The sequence below is a fragment of the Nothoprocta perdicaria genome, unplaced genomic scaffold (genome assembly GCF_003342845.1).
Source record: "Nothoprocta perdicaria isolate Ctin4 unplaced genomic scaffold, notPer1 scaffold_161, whole genome shotgun sequence".
Classification (NCBI taxonomy): domain Eukaryota; kingdom Metazoa; phylum Chordata; class Aves; order Tinamiformes; family Tinamidae; genus Nothoprocta; species Nothoprocta perdicaria.
Window position 1 is genome coordinate 1466622 of NW_020454772.1, and position 10172 is coordinate 1476793.

The window sequence follows — 10172 nt, forward strand, 5'->3', positions numbered from 1 at the left end:
CTCATCTCCATTGACTTTTAAAGATGCTAGACAGGGGCCTTGCTGTGACATTGGCCAGCTCTCCCAGCACTCTCGGATACAGTCATCTGGTCCCATAGACCTGCACGGCTGGAGTTCTTGCAAGTAGTGTCTGAATCAACTCTCATCCCTGATTGGTAGTTCCTTCCTCTCCTCTCTGGAGTTCCTCTTCTCCCTGTAGACACAGGAGAACACTTCTAGGTGTAGACACCTAGGAGACCTTGTTGATAGCGAATGTGTTGAAGAGCATAGCAAGTATCTCAGTCTAATCTGTGTTCACTGCCACCAAACCACCCCTTCTTTTAGCAATGAGACAACCTTTTCCTGCTCATTCTTTCACTGTTATGTGCAGTTGAAACTCCTTTAATTTTTGGCAACTATATTCCCTAGGGGTGTCTCAAATAAAGCCCGGACTTTTGAGCAAGTCTGTCCCTGCAAATACAACTAGTGAGTTCTTAAGACCTTTAATTCCATTCTTCTGAGCACTTTATTTTGGAATCTCAACAATTCCTTTAACTTCCTTTTATGTGTGTGTGTGTGTGTGTGTGTGTGTATGAAAGAATTGCCATGCTATCTTACAGCAACATTCTGGAATAATTTAAAGTGATTTCAGATACTTGGCTATAAATGCCATGGAAGTGTTTATACTGCATACATTTTCTTATAAGGCACCTATTCCAGAGTCACAACCTCAGATCTGCCTGTGGAAAAAAAAGAAGTCTAATACCTTCCAGAATGATTTTTTTCATTTTGTGTTTCAGTGACTGCATTCAAATAAAAGGTATCTTTTGAGGCTGTATTTAAAGATAGACTGTAGTCCATATATAAACTTTCTGAAACAAAAAGTTTCTTCTTTTCCTATATAGTTGTATAGTGCTTAGCCTGATGAAATGCTATTAAGAGTCTTTGAATACTCTGTATGCTTAGAAACTATTCCATTACTGCTTATGTGGGCACCAGTTCTAGATTATTTAAGTGACTCTACTAAGACTTGTTTAAAATTTATAGTTTTTGCTTTTCAGCTTTTATTTAGAATCATATTCATATGCATTTGTCAGAAGTTGAAGGAGCTCTAAACAACTATCCATATGTTAGCAATTCCTGTATCAGCTACAGACATGATGCTCTACCCCTTCAGTGCTCTTCCAGTTGCAAGAAGAGCATTTGTGTACCTATTTCACTGCTTTAACCACTTAAATTTTAAAGTAATCAGTTCTTGATAAATCATTGCCAAAATTGCTATAACTACCTTCTTAATGGTTAAGAAGTGTAGCCAAAACCAACATAGTAGTTCACTATAGTAAAACTTGTAGGCATTGAAATAAATCATAAGAACATGCTATCAACTTTTTTCTTAAGATGAGCTTCAGTTTCAGTTTTCTTTTTAAATGCTAGTCTGGAAATCATGCTTTCTTTCATTTTCATGATAGACATATGTCTGAGAACGGACTTATCTTCCAAAACCTGCGAAGTCTGTGTATGCTTATAGGAAAGAGTAATGTTTAAGCATCTTTCACTCATTTAGTTAGCCTGAGTCTTGCTAATTCCTTTCCTTTGGCATATTGCTCTCTTCTCTGAGGTATGATCAAATTTAGGATGGGAATCAATGAGATCAAGTTTTGATCATCTACTCAATTAAAAGGAGAGAATGGAGAAAAATATTGCTTCTGTCTTGTCCTATATCCCTTCTTTCACGTACATCAGCCTCTTTGCAGGTGTGTGGATAATGAACTTCAAAGACTAGAGGCTTTATTCTGTGTCAGTAAGGATCAAATTTAAGGTTTTGGGTTCTTATGGTCCTTCTGTCTTCCTCTAGTTCATTTGTGTTGTCAAAGGAGGAATGAGACCAAATTTACAGAGACCTTACTTCAAGAGTAAGGAAGGGGCCCGCAAAGTTTGGTCAAGTATGAGCTACCAAGATATGACTCTTTTAAGATCCAACCTTTCAGCCAGCAAAATCTTAATCCAAATATCTGTAGGATTTAGCACGATGCAGATGTGATCTTTAGTGAGGTGTGGCAGTGATACTGTGGAACTACTGGTTGTACCAATAACGTATCAAAACTGCATGGCACACAGCTTTTGTTTCACTCCTGTGAACAACTGTGAGAGCCTGAAGACAAGTGATCCAAGTTTCCTGTGTAAGCAAAACTGTCAGATACAGTCAGCAGTAGCTTTATCTACACAGTGATTAAAGAAACCTTATCTCAATAAACACTTCTGGTCTGATTGCACCAATTTATTATGTTCCTCAGCTCAGCATCACTGTTTTGATGTTTCACTCAAAATCAGGTGAGGAATGAAATTAATGATAATTTCATGTGTTGAAGGTATTTAATACATTATTGCATTTGATAACCTACTATTGAGTGCTTACTATTATGTTTATTGAAGATCCAAATGAGGGACAGATGACTAAGTTACTCTAATGGACTGTGATTTCTTTTCATCTGCAAAATGTCATTGCCAAATTCCAAGAGCAAAACTTGCATCTGAGAGAACATGTTTTCCAGGATGGGGGAGTAGAGTAACTTTTCCAAGGAAAGATAGTATTGAGGATTTTGCTTTGGTATTAGAAATACCTTGTGGTTTTGTACAGAAGCCATGTACTGTGGAACACAGTCAGCACCAGGCTGGAAGTTGCAGTAATTCCCGGTAGAGTTCAGATTATAGTTACCTTTTGGTTTGCTCTTCAGTTTTATAATTCCTTTAGAAATTAATCCTCACATAGTTACTTTCCAGGGGAGAGCAGTGTTTGACCGCTTATTGTGAAAAGTTTGTTTTACAACAGCTTCTGCTTTGCTTTATGTATGTTTCTTTTTCTCATTCACGTCAAGGAGTGCATGTGAATCAGCCTTTTGTTCAAGCTGAAAGCATAGGGTGATTTAACCCTCTCTATCCCAGGGTTTGTACACCTTCTATTTCATTTGATATAGAGAGGGCATAGTCTGCCTTCAGTCTATTCAGGAAAAAAAAAGTCTTTCTATTTTTATATCATGTTTATCCTTTTGCTTGTGATCTTAAAAGGATGTGCTTTTACAGACCTGAACTTTAAATCCAAAGAGTTTATATCCTTACATCACTGAAAATTCTTAAAATAAAATGTCTGCATTGCAGCTTAAAGATAAAAATGACAAGTAACTGCTGCTAGTAAAATAGTCCATCTTTAATGAAGATTCTCATTTATAATGGCAGTAATTATAGTGTTAGGTATGTGCCAGGATTTGGAAGTCTCAGGCATACACGTTAGCTTTTTCTGTCACTTGAGATTTAAAAATCTGAAATTAGGCTGATATTAGTGACCATGTAGCCTTTCATGGTGATTGGACCAAGTTAATATGGCATTCAAATGTTTCGCTACCATCTCAAGATGTTAGTAAATAGCAACAGAGGTATCGTGTGGAACAGATGGATGTTCCCATTTGTTTAACAGGTGAGTCATTGTTCTGCAGATGGATGGCTTCCAGCTCAGCTTTCTGCCAAAACAGATTAGTATAATGTACAATGCAGAACATAAATACCTTAATCTATTATCAACACAGCTTACTGGGGAAAAATAACAAAATAAGATAAAGGAATAACCAGTTTATACTCAAGAAAATGAGGCAGTCACCTACAGGGGAAAGGAAGCCCCAAAAATCTAAAAGTGTAATAGTCAATTAGGAACTCTGCAATAGAGTCTTTGCAGTAAAGGTTTTGTGGAGATATATTTGAGTACAGCTCATTAAATTATCATTTCTTGAAAATAGTATTGTTTTTATATAATATGGTTTAGCAGAATGCTTCCCATTTCTGGGGGAAATGGTGGGGGGAAAGGACTTCTATTAAGCTTACCTTTTACCAGCAGGATTTTGTTATAACTTCTCTTTCATTTTATATTCTCATTTCAAACTTCATAAAATGAAAACAAGTCTGTCCATGGGGATTTCTACACTGTACTTGGTACCAAAATGATGAAGCACAGGGCACTGCCATCCAATTTCTGCCTGTTAAAGTTTAATTCTTAACCATTTAGCTATTATGTTGCGTGCTTTGGATGGGTGACATTGTCAAGCTTCATGGCATTTGTTAAAATTAAATTGTAGTAGACTCCTAGAATACGTTTGAAGCACCACATGGAGCTAAGACCAGGCTCCTGTTGGAAGAGGAGTTGCCGCCTCAGGCATGTCTGACGTCTGTCTGCTCGCACCACCAGCCCTTGTACAGAGCATGGGTGAATGGAGCAGCTCTGCAGGACACTTCTGGGAAATGTCCTGCTTTTGTGAGAGCTTCAGCTGACACTGTTCAGGATGTGACTTGTTAAAACAAACTAGAAAACCATGAGTCTAAGAGTAACGGGGTTAAGAATGATTTGTGGGGTCTAAAACCCCAACGAAGGAATTCAGGGGCCAGCTCAGAACTGAGCCATTCAGAGCATATCAGAAGAAGACTTCATATGTATTCAGAGGTGTGTAATGTTATAAAAGAAGATATGTTTAAAGTGAAATGCAGTGAAATTACGGTAGTGTTGGGCTATACTGATACCAAACTTCTTAAAAAACCATTTACAAGGTATTAAATCAAGCAAAATGTGTTAGCACTTTTATAGCCTTAGCAGCAGCAAATTTAAGGTATTGGTCAGTATTACAGAGACTTCAAAATTACAATTAAAGTATTGCAAATACTTCAAAATAAAGTTTAGCTTTCTGTTTTTAAAGTCTGAGGATAATGACCACCGCTGGATATCTTGCTCCAAAAAGAAGCAAACTTTAATGACTCTTTTTCCTTTTTTTTTTCTCCCTGTTTGGAAGGATACAATCTAGAGACTTATTTTAATGGGACGGGAATTATAGACATGAAAAGTGTAAGGAAGGACATGATTTAGCCTTCAAACAGGGAAGAACACTGCTAAGATACTAATACTCAAAGAGACCACAGCGAAACTATACTAAGCACATTACAGCTCATACTTTTTGAAGCATGACAAGCTCATTGAGTGGGGTCACTTTTTATAAAAGGCTGTTTGAAGGATCTGTCTCATAGAGTAGACTGGAGTAGAGTAATTCAATGAGTCTGGTACAGTCCTCAGCCAGGATTGCTATGCATCCATTGCCCATTGGAATTGCCATCTACAGCACAGGATATTTTTATTGTTGCTAAGCACCTTAAATAAATTGAAACTAGAGTGCCAACAGTACCGTGAAATAGCATACGCAATAATTCTGATATGCAGTACTGCTTTTATGAGCCTTGTGCATGTTAAGAAACTCAAACCAAACATAGAGAAAAACGTTAAGAATAAGGAATGCCTATTAATTTCATCTAAGATTGGTGGCACGGATTCAAGATGTCAGCAGCCTGATGTCGAATGGACCACTAGCTAATTGCTCAGCAGCACATTGTAAATTAAATTCTGTATAAGGTGAACTAGAAAACATGACTTTATTTCACCTAGCTTTGGAAAACTTAAGAGCAGAATTCCAGAGGCAAAGAGCACTGGTGCACCCAGAAGAAATAAGAAATATTGAACCTGACTTTTCTATGCCTCAGCTGAGCTTGAGATTTTGCTGTGCCAATTTTGCTTCCAAAGAGCACACCACAAGATGATTGTTAGGGGATACAGGGCTCAGGTTTAAGAGAAGCAGAGATACAGGCAATGACTGGGCTCCACCTTGTTCTGTTGTCTCTGCCATACTTTATTAATTGTGTAGTCCTGGCATAACTTTGAGAAATTGAAATGATATTACTGACAGATGGAATTATTCCAGTTTAAAGGCAGATGCTTTTTATATGACATTCATTAAGAACTATGGATTTTTAAAGGGTGGTTTATGAAGATGTAAAACAACAAATTAGCGCTCCACAAAAAAAAATGTGTTTTTCTCAACAGTCTAGTCTGCAAGAACCTTACATGCTTATGTAACTTAACATGTAGCTAAATTAATTACATTGCAAGCAAATTCAAAATATTCAAATGTAGTTTAAGGGAATGAAATACTTACCAGAAAAACACTCCAAAATCTTAGCATCCTTACCTCTATCTGAACAACTCCTCCCTACCTTTTAACAATAAAGGTAACATAGTAAAATATTTAAAACAAAGATATCTTTCTGTTATTGTATAAGATGGAAGCAAGGTATGGAGGAAATTACTCAGTCACATTAGAGAGTGAGCAACCCCACAGAAAGAGAAAATAAATACTAATGGTATTAACTTAGTTGTTGGCTAGGCTTCATCCCTCAAGATACACACCATGCTGCAAGCCCAGCTAATGCATCTCACAACTTAGGTAGCTGCTGTCTCTTAGGACCACAGGAGAGGGTAGCCAGCTGCAAACATCAATTTTCAAGGTGCTGTACAACACTGCAGAGCAAAGGCACCTGAAGAGAAATATTTAGGATAACTGCGTAAAACAACATTGTTCATTTTAGGTTAAAAATAAAGAAAAAACTCCTTTCAAAATGGATTCCTTAGATATAATTATACTGCAGAAAAAAAAAAATCAGTTTGGGGAGGTATCCAACTTTCTTTTTACTTTTTTTTCCTTCCAACAAACATATTATTCAGCAGAATATTTCTGTCTATCTCTATAAATGGTATTAACCTCCAAATTAATTCTCTCTCTTATAAATCTAAGGTCTAGCGACATGTCTTAGCAGAGCTACTTGATACCATTCATGTGGTGCACATATCCTGATGAGAATGACAATTTCTACAAATTAAGCTGACATAAATGTCACACGTGACAAATCCAACGTTATTTCAGGCTTAAAAACTGCTAGCAAATCATGACGGAAAGGTAGTTCCACTAAGCAAGTAGTTAGCTGATCTATTGTCTTTCTTTTGTATGACAGATATGGATTTAAGTGTTTTTGAATATAGACTATAAGCCTCAGGTGCCTCAGCTTGATTTCACTGAGAACAGCTAGTTCTGTCCTTGAGGAAAAAAATAAATACTGTCTCGTTCTGTTTTAATTATTGGAGTAGATACTAGGACCCAAATAAGGGTTGATAATAAGTGAGTTCTTTAGCCATGAGGTAAACCTAAATGAATATGCTTGTGTCCTAAAGAACATCTTAGATTATTTGTGAAACCTGAACATGTATTTTGCTGTAGACAGTAACTCACAGAACTGAAAAATAGCTGAGGTCAGAAGGCACCTTTGGAGATCATCTAGTCCAACCCTTGTGCTGCAGCAGAGACACCCAGAGCACAGGGCACAGGGTGACATCCAGGCAGGTTTGTAGACCTCCAGAGAAGGAGACTCCAAAGCCTCTCTGGGCAGCTCGTTTCCCAGTGACAGAGTCGCTAGTTTCAGCAGAATGTGCCGCTAAAGCCCAGTTGCAGGATGCATCATCGGAGTGTTTTATGATATGTACGTGGTGTTTATCAGAGTATAAATACATGAAAGATAAAGCATGCGCACAAAAGATAAAACACTGGCAGTTAAGTAAGCTGTGCTGCCTGAAAGCTAAACATTTTTTCTCAAAGAGATGTATCATAAGGCGAGCAATTTTAAGACAACAATAAATGATGGCTAAATGTAGAAAATAGCTTTAGACATCGCTGTCTCATCCCGTTATACTGCACTGACTTTCAAACATTCAAGGAGCCGGCAACTTTTGCAAGCTGGTATGGCTTTAGCAGTTAATTGGGAAGGATGAAGAAATCCAAGTCAGCTGATGGTTCCAGCTGCTAGGCTGAAGGATATCATAGGTAAAAAAATTAAATTATAAGTTGCAAGAGGGAAAAGTGAAACGCATGCCTGAATTTGTTGCTAGATGTGTTTTCTAGGGAGAGGGAGGTAGTTTTGTTTTTTGTTTCCGTCTCTGGCTTCCAACTCCTCACTTCTGCATTCTTTTCAGGAAGATAACGCAACTTATTTTTTTAAAATTAATTTTGACTAGTGCTTAATATAAGCTAAATGAGGATGGGTTAGGCCAAGTTATGATCAGGCTGTGATCCAAGCCCTGAATCTTCAAGTGTGCATCCTTTTATAGCAGGAGTAAAGGAGAAACATGCTACGTGGATTAGCAGCCATCTCCTCTTCCCCATTTTGTAAAAATGAGCTTTCTGCTGGGAGCACAGATACATAGGTATCTTATCCCTTATGGGTTAAGCTCATGAGCAGGTTCTGGTTGAGTTTTCATGTTGCCTGGTTTCTTGGCCTGAGTAATCTGGATAGTCATCTAGGTGCCCCCTGGACAGTGCGTTTGTACTTTTAATACATGCTCTTAAAATCCTAATGGTATTATTAGATCTGTCATTTGTCTTACCTCTGACCCTGAGAGAACATTCATTTCCCTCTTAATTTTGGAAAGAAAAACCAGCTGTCTCAAAGTGCTTTCACTCTTCAGGGAGCTTTTAGAGAAGACTGTCCAAGAAGATTTTAAAAATCTTGTTGCTTACGTGTGTCTAATCAGGTCCTTTACAAAGGACCTGATTTTGTTCTCCCTTTTATATACATTTTGGGATAGCGATAACACTGGTAAGAAAGCTAATGAAGAATAAGGAGTTGAGATACTTTTCATCTTTTGGTCAGTACATCTTTTGCTTTCTCTCTCTCCCACAGATGTGTACATCTCATTCTCTTAGGGAATGTCTGACTGCTCTTGGTAGGCTGAGAATTAGAGCAAAATCAAAATTTTGCAGGAGTGTTTCCTTATGTGTGCTTGTAGCTAGGTAATACAACCATATTTGCCACTTGGGTTGCAATGATTGAGCAGTGATCAGCATAGCTTGCTTTTATTGGAATTTAGCTGGAGTTGGTATGTGGCCTTTATTTGTGGCTACCAAATCCCCAATTCTGAATCATGGCTATCTCATCTGAGAATTTGACTACTCCAGACCATTCTGCTTGAGTCTGGGTCTTACAAAGATTTAAAAGCTTATGTTTAGTTATTAGCTGAAGTTTTCCCAAATTATTATGTCATTAGATTTGCTAATTAAGATTTTGAGTGGGCTCTGAGACATTGGTTTTGTTCTCAAAGCTCCAGTATAATTTGATAATTGGCTAATGTTCTGGATCACAGCCCTCAATAGAAATGTTAAAGGTGGAATTCCTATGACTAAAGAGGCTGTATGAGCATCTGTGGACTTTGGAAAATTTCTTTTGGTATTAAGGACTTCTGCCACTTACCATATTACCAAAAAGATTTGAGGGGCATATATGCTGTTGGGATTGTGGGCTTAAAGTAATGTCAGGTGTGTCCAGAGCACAGGATGGAGGCCTGTGCCTGTTCTTTTGAACCCAATGAAGAGAAATAAGTAATGGTGAATGGAAACACACAGCTGAAAGCTTTAAAATGCTTCTTGGAACACAGTTTAAAAAGAATGAATCTATGCTTAACATTCAGCTGTGCATCAGCCTCTTCTTCATTATGGAACATAGTAAATTTAGCTATCCCAAAGTATAAGTAGGTGCCTGTGAATTCAGCAGGGTAGTCTGTGGGATCCCATAAGTCCCCTTTTCTTTTCAAAGAACAGCACTTTGCTGCTTTTGACAGTCTTTGCTTTGTAAAGAGTAGACTGGAAAAGTCTACGTGGAGGAAAGTGTCTTTAAATTACAGAATTCAACTCGCCATTTTTTGCTGTTTCCCAGCTCAAAAACATAATTCTAAATCATACCAAAGTTTCTTTTTCCTTTTTTTTTAGAAAAATAAATACTTTATGTTGTCAGATAAATAAGCAGTTCACTGTCTGATGTGAAGCTGCAGTTCGCCTCCACCTACATAATGGGGCAGTGAAGAATCCTGAATGTAACTCTCACCCCAGGAAGATGATTGGGTCTGCAGCTGACTTATGCAGAGTTCTGAATATAAAGACCAGTAAATATGAAGACCTGCAACTGCATCCAGGAAATCAGCTGCAGGCAGAAGTCAGTGGGGCTTAATTGGTAGCTTTGATTGTGGGATAGAGACCAAGATTTTCCTCTCTCCACTCCTTGAAGTCTTTCGTAAGAGCACTTTCAGGAACCTCACTGACTGCATTTTGGAAGTGAGCATGGTCCTGTTGTACTTTGCAGCTGGAGGGGAATCATTTCAGGAGGATCTCCATTTTTTTGGCCACAGACTCAACTCAATGGCATTTCTCCGCCTGTAACGCAGTAACTTCTGAATGCTGCATCTGATTGCTTTCAAAATTTCAGGTTTCCATAGCCAGAACCTTGTTGAC